At 31.1% G+C, this 10,682-nt stretch overlaps 1 protein-coding gene across 1 annotated transcript in view; it reads left to right on the forward strand.

Annotated features, from left to right (window-relative positions):
* The first annotated feature begins 3,305 nt into the window (after positions 1–3,305).
* Positions 3,306–10,682, forward strand: part of LOC111685780 (carbohydrate sulfotransferase 11) — a 53,189-nt gene continuing 45,812 nt past the window's right edge. Inside the window, exon 1 of the mRNA XM_046956590.1 lies at positions 3,306–3,850. The gene's annotated coding sequence lies outside the window, so the exon portion shown is untranslated. The remainder of the gene's footprint in view (positions 3,851–10,682) is intronic.

Below are 10,682 nucleotides of genomic sequence, written 5' to 3' on the forward strand. Positions count from 1 at the left end.
ACTTTAATATAATCAAGTATATAATCTAGTCTATAGTATTGTCTATATTCTAGTCTACATTCTATTCTATAGACTATTCTAGTAAATAGTTTAGTATATAGTCTAGTCTATTGCCTAGTATAGAGCTTAGCCTACATTCTAGTCTATTGCCTAGTCTACAGGCTAGTCTGTTTAATTACCCATCTCTGCGATCAACCAACATCTCATTTTATCATGCAACGATACACCACTACTTATGCACTATAATTTAAAATTGAGAATTAAAACAAAATGTATAATAAATATTTAGTTGGAACAATAATTTCAAACATGTTTGTCCAATATGTTTGCTTTATTACCTCAAACTCAAATATGAATGAGATCGTTTGCAACATTTTAATGCGATGTGTTGTTGCTTGCTGTGGATTTAATGAACGTCGTTTTTGTGTTATTCGACAAATTTGTATTGTAACAAACGGACTCACAAACTTTAAGCGAAGCCATCGATTTTCCTCGAACTTGAACATTGAACTTGTTTATGTTGTTTCTCTTTTTATTTTTGAGATACAACAAATGTAAACAAGTTTTATTTTTTGGTTTTGTTAATGGTTTAGTGTGCGGGTATTGTAGCCAGGTGTGTGAGAATGGGTGAGCCCCATGAAATCGAGGAGGTTTGTTAGATAATGTTATTCAGTCTGAAGGATATTTTATTTAGAAAATTATTGCAAAATACTATGTAGGTACGAAGTGAACTGAAAATAATTCCATATTTTAATAATATAAGTTACGTATTTTTCACCGATTCCTACAATTTTATATACCAAAGTTCTTATACGTAATAAACCTTTTATAACTTTTAGCCTTCTGAAATTTTTGACTAACATCTTTGAAAATGTAACAATTTATCTTGACCTTATGTTTGCGACATTCTATTTGGTAAATTTTGGAGATTGTGTGTTCGATCTTTGCCAAAATTTGTTTTTTTTTGTGGGATTTTGTGTGTAGAATATATGGCAACACTGGGTCTAGTATTAATTTTAGCAGTATTTATATATTTGTGCGCTTATTCCATATAATAAGTCATTTATTTGTGTGCATCACATTGTTGAGTATATGGGACTATCGTTCGAGCACGAGGAAATATAATTCCCTTTAGGAAATATATGCTTATAAAGAAGGGATCTAATACAAAAGTACTGTCCTGGAAGAGAAAGTGTTGCAGTAACTGGCTGTCCTCTCGGTAGCCTTTTTAAGTCTATTCGTACAGACTCAGCTACAATCTGGGCCATAGACTCATATAAAGTCTGGACTATAAACTTGACTATAGTCTGGACTATAGCCTTAACTATAGTATAGAGTCTATATCATAGTCTATACTATAGACTTGACTATAGTCTTTACTATAGACTTAAATATAGACTGGACTATAAACTTAACTATAGTGTGGACTATAGATTTGACTATAGTCTGGGCTATAGACTTATGTATAGAATGGTCTTTAGACTTGCTGTATAGTTTGGACTACATATAGACTGGACTATAGTCTGGACTAAAGACTCGACTATAATATGAAATATATATACGACGACTACAGTCAACACTATAGACTCGATAAAGTCTGGATTACAGACTGGACTATAGACTAATAATATACTTAATAATAGCCTGATTATAGAGTCGACTACAAACTCGAAAAAAGTCTTTCCTATAATCAGGAATATAGATTTGACCTATAGTCTGAATAACTATACTACATACTCGACTATAGTCTGTACTAAATACTGGCCTATAGACTTCTATGGTCTATAGACTATACTCTGGACTATAGACTCTACTACAATCTGATCTATGGACTCGACTAAAAACTGGAGTATAGATTCGATTATAATCTCAACTAAAGCCTTGACTATAGTACGTACTGTAGACTCAACTCTAATCCTGACTCGACTCGACTCGACAAAAGTATGGACTTTGCATAATTATATTGACTACAGACTCGAATATAGGCTCAACTATAGTGTAGACTAATGACTCAACAATAGTCTGGACTGTAGAAACTACGATAGTTTGGACTAAAAACTTTACTTATGTCTGAATTATAGACTCGACTATAGCCTGGACTAAATTTAACAGTTGTATGGATATAGACTTCACAACATTCCAGGTCACAGACTCGACTATAGGTAACATAATCTACTATAGATTCGACTATAGTATGACCTCTAGACTATTATTAGGACTGTAGAACCGACTATAGTCTGAACTCTAGACACTTCTATAGTTTGGTCTATACAATCGTCTATAGTCTGGACTCTTAGACACTTCTATAGTTTGGTCTAGAAACTCGTCTATAATTTGGACTATAGACACGACTATAATCTAAACTATAGACTCGACTATATTGTGTAATTTTAAGAATTTTTCCCATTGGGTTCCCAGCACATTTGTGCACAGCAAAAACAGTTGCTACTACGTCGTCGCCCGCAAACGATGCCATTCACTCACGTTGGCTTAAATGTGAGCAATAAGAACAACTACAACAAACACTTTAGAACATGTTAGAATTTGTGTCATTTGAAAACAAAAAGGGGGGGAATAGACTGAAAAATACAAATTACCAAATGATCAAGAAGCTTAAACAAAAAATAATCTTAATAAACTTAATGATAGTAACATAACAAATGCAGAATAAAGAGAGTAAGACAGAGAGAGAGAGAGAGTAAAAAGATCAATGAGGGAATTGAGAACAATTCTTATTCTAAATTTGAAAAAAACACGTTAAAAATAAGTTATTGTTGTTGTAGTGGTAAACAAAATGTGACTAAACAAAGAGAACGAATGAAGAAAATAAACGAACCGAACGAGTAAATAAAATAATAATGCACATTGAGATACTTTGTAGCGGCTGGGTAGGGGGAGGGGTTAGGAGGTGCTATAAGGGAGACGTAGGGGTTACAATTGAAAATGGAATTTCATCATAACAAACGAAAAAACGCAACAGTGTGAAAAAGAACTACAAACAGAGAACTAAACAACAACGGTAAAGCATACAAAATTTACGTCGAAATTATTTCACTTTTGTTTTGTTGTCACAAACAAAATTACGAAAGTTAAAACGAAACACAATTACGACAGCAATAATAACAAAAAAAGGAACAATTATTAAATATTAAACAAATGACACATTTTTGATAAATTTATTATTTTGTTGTGTTAATTGTATAACGTTGTTCTTAAATAATATTGAGTAATTTACAAAAAAAACAAAAAATTAAATCAAGGCGCAAAAAGACCTATTTTTTGATTTTAAAAATAAACATGATAAATAAATAAAATAAATAAACCAAAAAAAAGAACAAAATATATAATAATAATAAAAAAACAATTAATGCGCCTTAAAAATTCAAAATAAAAACACTTTGTTTTTTTTTCTTGTTGTTGCTGTTATTATTGCATTAATACAAATCAACGACGGCCTAAAAATATAAAAAAAAACCCATACATACTATGGACTTCTTTAACGTTTTTTTGTTATTTGTTTTTCTTTAAAAAAAAAACCTACTAATAATATTCATCATACGTCAGCAGGCCGAAAACGTGATTTTTTATTAAATAAACTACAAAAACAAACAAATACATAACAAAACACATTGACACACTCACTTAAATGTGTTTGTTTATTAAATCTAATACTATTACAACAATAACAGAAAATATTAGAAACAAAAAACAACAACAACTACTGCTATTGCTCCTACTACTACAACGACTACTATTGCTGTTTACCGGCCTTTTGCTGCCAATAACAACAAAGAGAAGAATTGCATTAGATTACTTCAACAACAACATCTAACTATAAACGTGAGCACAAGTGAGTATACATATTCATTAGTGAGCATGAGTGTTTGTGTATTTAAGTGCCTTTTGTTTTCAAATACTACATTCGGTATACATATGTTTGAATGAATGTGTAAAATTTTGTTCTTCTTTTTAGCGAGAAATAATAAAAATAATTTATTAATTAATTATTTCACTTTAATTTTGTCTCCAAAAATATTTGTGTATTTTTATATTTTTAGCAAATCATTTCAACAACAATTTCACATAAATCTTTTTTGCTCATTTTTTTTGTCAAACAATTAGATCACAAAAATAAAATACGTTAAATACAAAATTTCATTCATAAAATAAAAACGCACACAATCGCCTTAACGAAAATGTGTGCTTTGATGGGCTTTTAAAAAGTAAAAAAGAAAATGGAACCATACGTTTTAGAAATCTTAATCAAGATGCAACAATTTATATATGATATAAATCGTCCAAGATTATAGGGATTTAAAATTAAAAGTTTATGAAAATGTTTAACAAAATGTTTTCCAGTTATTTACAGGAAGCACTAGAAGACGAACTAATTAAATAAATAGGCTCCGATCGAAAACAGTTGAATCTGCTTAACATGATGCGACCCTGATCATCTTGTGTTACAAAGATCAGAACGCTTTAACAATGATCAAAAAGAGTTGACAATGATCTTCTTGATTCAACTCTGATCAACTTCATTTGATTCTGATTAACTAGATTTGTATTTGATTAACTCTATTTAACTCTGATCAACTTGAGCTAAATCTAATCAATACGATTTGACACTGATCAATCGAATAACTTATGATACTATTAACTTCTCTCTCTTCTGATACTCATCTCCTCTGATACTTTTTCAAACGCTGATCATTTTGACTCAGAAAAACTTCAGCAGACCTTAATTAACAAGAGTATGCTTTGACTCTGATCAATGATCAACAAAGTTCAACGATCATCTTGATTCAACTTTGATCAACTTCATTTGATTCTGATTAACTAGATTCGTATTTGATCAACTATATTTAACTCTGATCAACTTGAGCTAGCTCTGATGAACTTCAAATGAATCTAATCAACAAGAGTTTGATGTGATCAATAACATTTGACACAGAGTTTACTATAAGTAATTGCAATTAAATCTAAATTTATTGACTTGAGTGTAATCTATTTGTTTGGATCAAAATGATTTGCTTAACTTGATTCGGCTTTTAGCAACACTTGACTCTTGTCTAAAATAATTAATGATTAATTTATTGACTTTGATCAATAAGTGTTGACTAAGATTTAATTCCAATCAAGTACTTTGCTCAATTTTATTCAACTTTGATCAACAAAAGTATACATTGATTAACTACATTTGACTTTGATCAACAAAATTTCACAAAGATCAGGATAAGTTGACCCTAATCAACCTGATGCTACACTGATCAACTTGATTGGATTCTGATCAATGACTCCGATCAACTATAGATGATTGTGATTAACTTAAGCAGAGTGTAAATGATTCTTACTTACTAGAATTGAATCTGATCAACAAGAATTGACAAAGATCAACATGATGTACATAACTCTGTTAAACTATGACTTGATCTTGATCAACATGAATTGACAGTGATCAATTAGAGTTAAATTTGATTAACTTGATTCGATGCTAATTTAATTGATTCAACTAAGTACAACTAAAAAAGTCTGATTAAATAAAGTTTATAACGATCAACTTGATTCAATTGATTGATTTAACTCTGTTAAACTAGAGTTGATTCTGATCTTCTTGGTTAGATTTGGATCAACTTAAATTGGCTCTTATCAACATGACTTTAATAAAGTAGATTTGACTCTGATCAACTAAAATTTACTCTATTCCCTTAGATTTGTCTGTGATCATCTAAAGTTGACACTGCTCAACTTGATTTTGCTATGATTAACAAGTGTTGACTCTGAGTATTAAAATTTGACTTTTATCAACAAGAGTAGACTATGATTAAGTAGATTCGACATTGATCAACTTGAGTTCATTTAGTTCAACTAGATTTGCCTCATCAAAAGTTGACACTGATGAACATGATTTGTCTCCGATCAACAACAGTTGATTTTGTTAAATTATATTCTGATCAAGGACTTTTGCAAACTAGAATTTACTCTGATAAAATTTATATAGCTTTGACAAACTATAATTGACACAGATAAACTTGATTCCCCTATGATAAAACAGATTTGATTCTGATCAGCAACAGTTGACTATGATCAATAAAATTTAACCCTTTTAAACTTGATTCGACACTGATCAAGTGCATTTGATCCTAATATTACTAGATTGAACTCTGTGTATACACTATATTTGACTCTGATCATCTGTTAGACTATGATTTAGACTAAACTTGACTACAGTCGATTTTTTACGTCTAAACCACTGTTTTTAATTTTCTTAAAACATTTTTATTACTTTCCATTTTTTTTCGAAATTCATTTTAATTTGATCCAATTTTATCGTAATTTACTACAGACCATTGTCCCCATTGCAATTCCCACAAAAATCAAAACACACTTTCTTTACATCCCAACCATGATGTTTACCATGTTTCTTTTTTAAGTGCAGTAGTCCCCCCGCCTTAAAAGGGAGTAGTATTTGCAAGTTTAAAATTATACAAGTACACGCAAAAAAAAAATGTCCTCTTTTACCCCCTACCATTTAAAAATGAATGATGCAATATACACGATGGATGAATTATTTACACAGTCAAAGGAATTATTATTTTTTTATTTGTACACGCGCATTTATTTGAATGAATGGTCACCATAAAAAATGTTGTATGTAGTAAGTACTACTGCAATTTTAAGTACGAGTATACTCACCCGTATATATTCTGTGAAATTGATTATTTTATATTAATCATTCTAACGATTAAGGTGCGCTACATTTTACATATTTAAGCAGATCATGACTTTGAAGGGTTAAAAAGTTTTCATTAAATAATAAAATTTGACTCTTATCAAGTAGTTAGGAATCGAATCAAATTGTTTAGAGTAAAAACTAGTTGGTCAAAGTTTACTCTTTCTGATCATATATAACTCTAGTTGATCGATGTCGCATATAATTGATACAATTTCAATGTAGCCGATGAGAGTTAAACCTAATTGATCAGACTCAACTCCAGATGATCAGAATCATATAATGTAAATGAGAGTCGAATCAATTTGATCAGAATCTAATTTGTTTGTTAATAGTCGAAATTGTTTGATCAGTGTTAAAATTGTTTGATTAGAGTCGGAATTGTTTGATCAGGGTCAGATCAAGTTGCTCAAAGACAAATGTAATTGATCATTGATTAGTGTCCATCCTTGTCGATCGCAGTAAATCGGGTTGATCAGAATAAAATAAAGTTAATAAAAGCCAAATTTTAGTTGATCAAAGTAAGCACTGGGCGATCTAAGTCAATTCTTGTTGATCAGAGATAATTGTAGTCTGCTATATATTCTGATTTATAGTCGAGACTGTAGTGTAATCTATAGTCGAGATTGTAGTCTGATCTATAGTCAAGACTGTAGTCTAATCTATAGTCGAGACTGTAGTCTAACCTATAGTCGAGACTGTAGTCTAACCTATAGTCGAGACTGTAATCTAATCTATAGTCGAGATGTAGTTTAATCTATAGTCATGACTGTAGTCTGATCTATAGTCGAGACTGTAGTCTAATCTATAGTCGAGACTGTAGTCTAATCTATAGTCGCCACTGCAGTCTGATCTGTTGTCGAGACTATAGTCTAATCTATAGTCGAGACTGTAGTCTAATCTATAGTCAAGACTGTAGTTTAATTTATAGTCGAGACTGTAATCTAATCTATAGTCGAGACTGTAGTTTTATCTATAATCGAGACTGTAGTCTAATCTATATTCGAGACTGTAGTCTAATCTATAGTCGGGACTGTAGTCTAATCTATATTCAAGACTGTGTTAGACTATAGTCGAGACTGTAGTCTGATCTATCGTCGAGACTGTAGTCTGATCTATAGTCGAGACTTTAGTCTGATCTATAGTTGAGAATGTAGTTTGATCTATAGTCGAGACTACAGTCTGATCTATAGTCGAAACTGCAGTCTGATCTATAGTCGAAATTGTAGTCTGATCTATAGTCGAAACTGTAGTCTGACCTATCGTCGAGACAGTAGTCTGATGTATTGTCAAGACTGTAGTCTGACCTAAGGTCGAGAATGTAGTCTGATGTATCGTCGAGACTGTAGTCTGATCTATAGTCGAGACTGTATTTTGATCTATCGTCGAGACTGTAGTCTGATCTATCGTCGAGACTGTAGTCTGATCCACCGTCGAGACTGTATTCTGATCTATAGTTGAGACTGTAGTCTGATCTATAGTCGAGACTATAATCCGATCGGAGTTAAATCTACTTGATCATAGACTATATGTATGTATAATATGTTGATTATATAACACAGTTATATGCTAAAGGGGACATGACAAAAAAGAAGTATTTTTAAACTTAATTCTTATTCTTTTCACTCTAAATATTTAATACTCCACCATAATCATGGATGGTTTTTATTTATTTACTAGATACTTATATAATACAAATATACATCCATATTTACCACTACGTCTACACAATATTTTCCCTATATCGAATGGTTGGTTGGTTGGTTGGATGGATGGACTGTTTTGTATTTTTATTTAAGTCTAAACGACAAATACTACTGCAACAACAACACAAAAAATACGACTGATTTGTTCAGCCTTGAACTTCTACTGGGGTGCATTAACTCCAAAGAATAAAACAGAAACAAAAAAAAAAAAAAAAAAACACTGAACTGTATGTGCGCCAGCCAGACTGCAAAAAAAAGAAGAAAAAAGTACGAGTACAAATAATAAAAAATAAATACATAATAAATACACACATTCATCCATCCATACACCACAGCCAGGGTATTTAAACACAATGCCGCCTATGACGAACTCACAACACAATTCTGTATCTTGAAAACAGCAACAAAAACAAAGTAAACATTTAAACACACAGATACACAGCTCTACGTACGCACATGTAAGCTAAGACACACTCATACACTTGCATATTCAACAAGTAAAGTTCAGAGACTCGAAACTAAAGACCTGAAGGAAGGGGTGCGTTTAAAAGTTTTATTCTTTTTTTGCTTTTGTTGTTGTTGTTGTCCCCTTCATAGGTCAGTGTAACGACATTTTTTGTTTGTGGATGAATTAGTTTTGCACTCAATTATCGATTAGATTTGAATTCTATAAATATATATTTTTTGAGAGGACGTTTTTTATTTGAGATCTATTTTGAGCTTATGGCCCCATATAGTAGTATAGAGATTTTTCACTTAAATACTCTGCGAACGGAACTATAGTCTTACTATAGTCTGATCCATAATCGAGACTATAGTCTGTTGTCAAGATGGACAATAGTCTGATCTATACTCGAGACTATAGTCTGATTTATAGTCGGCACTACAGTCTTATCGATAATCAGGAGTATAGTCTGATCCATAGTCTACGGTTGAGACTAAAGACTGATCTAATATCGAGACGATATTTTAATCTACAGTTGATCCAATGGTTTGATCCCTTTACGCGACTCTAGTCGGATATTTAGTCTGATCTATATAGTCCGATACAGGCTCGATTACAATCTGATTTACACTAAAAGGAAGAGTCTATATTATAATCTGTTCAGTAGTCGAGACTATAGTCTGATCTATGGTTAAGACTATACACGGATTTGCACTCGATACTTAACTTAATACTTAATCTATAGTCTAGACTATACTCTAATCTGATCTATAGTTGAGACTTTAGTCTGATTACAGATTTGCAATTAACATATTCAGGAATCGAAGAAAAAAATCTTGAAATTTCCAACTTTAATATTGCACAATAAAACCGATTTTTATTGTAAAAAAAATTGCAACATTTCTCACTTCGTGGAATTCTGTGGCTAAGGTCTGGTCTAGCAGTTCTAAACGTATACAGAAACAAAAGGATACAAATACATTTTTTCTCTATATAAAAGCACATCTGTGTGTGATTCATCACTTTTCACATTATATACATACAAGTCGATTAATATGTAAGAATAAGTGGAAAATATGCCGGTATTATAAATAAGTTAAAACAAAATACTCTCACTGTCAATAACAAGGAGAGAATAACAACTTAGAGAGAAGTTTTGTACGTGTATGTGTGTATTCTTAACTGATTTTCAGAGTCTTGAGCTTATTCATAATGAAAGCGAAATTTTCTGAAGTCTTCTTAAAAACTTGTTTCATTTATTTATAGGTAACGTTTCACAACAAAAACAAAACAAAAAGTCCTGTATTCAAAAAAAAGCGTAAATTTGTTAATTCTTAAATGGGGCGGGGAAGGAAAAAATCTAACTTGATTATTGTGTTTAAAGGCAAATTACATCATCTGTTTATTTTTGTTGTTTTATTTTCATTTATATAACATGATTTCTATAGTGACATACCCACCAGTCCCCCCTTGGGTCTTGTAATCATTTAAAATTTTAATGCGCAATTTTATATTATTATTTGTTCTGATTTAAAATCACCTCTTTTCTCTTTTATCAATTTTCTCAGCCTAATGGCCTGCATTCATTATATTCTTAATTATTTAATGTTTTTTTGTTTCTTTATTTATGTAATAATATTGGGACCATTGAAAGGTAATGGGACCTTTGGATTGTTTGTAATGAAATGTGTAATTCCTTCAAATATAAGATAGATAGATAGATAGATAGATAGATAGATAGATAGATAGATAGATAGATAGATAGATAGATAGATAGATAGATAGATATATAGATGGATAG

This window comes from Lucilia cuprina, chromosome 2, assembly GCF_022045245.1.
Source record: "Lucilia cuprina isolate Lc7/37 chromosome 2, ASM2204524v1, whole genome shotgun sequence".
NCBI lineage: Eukaryota > Metazoa > Arthropoda > Insecta > Diptera > Calliphoridae > Lucilia > Lucilia cuprina.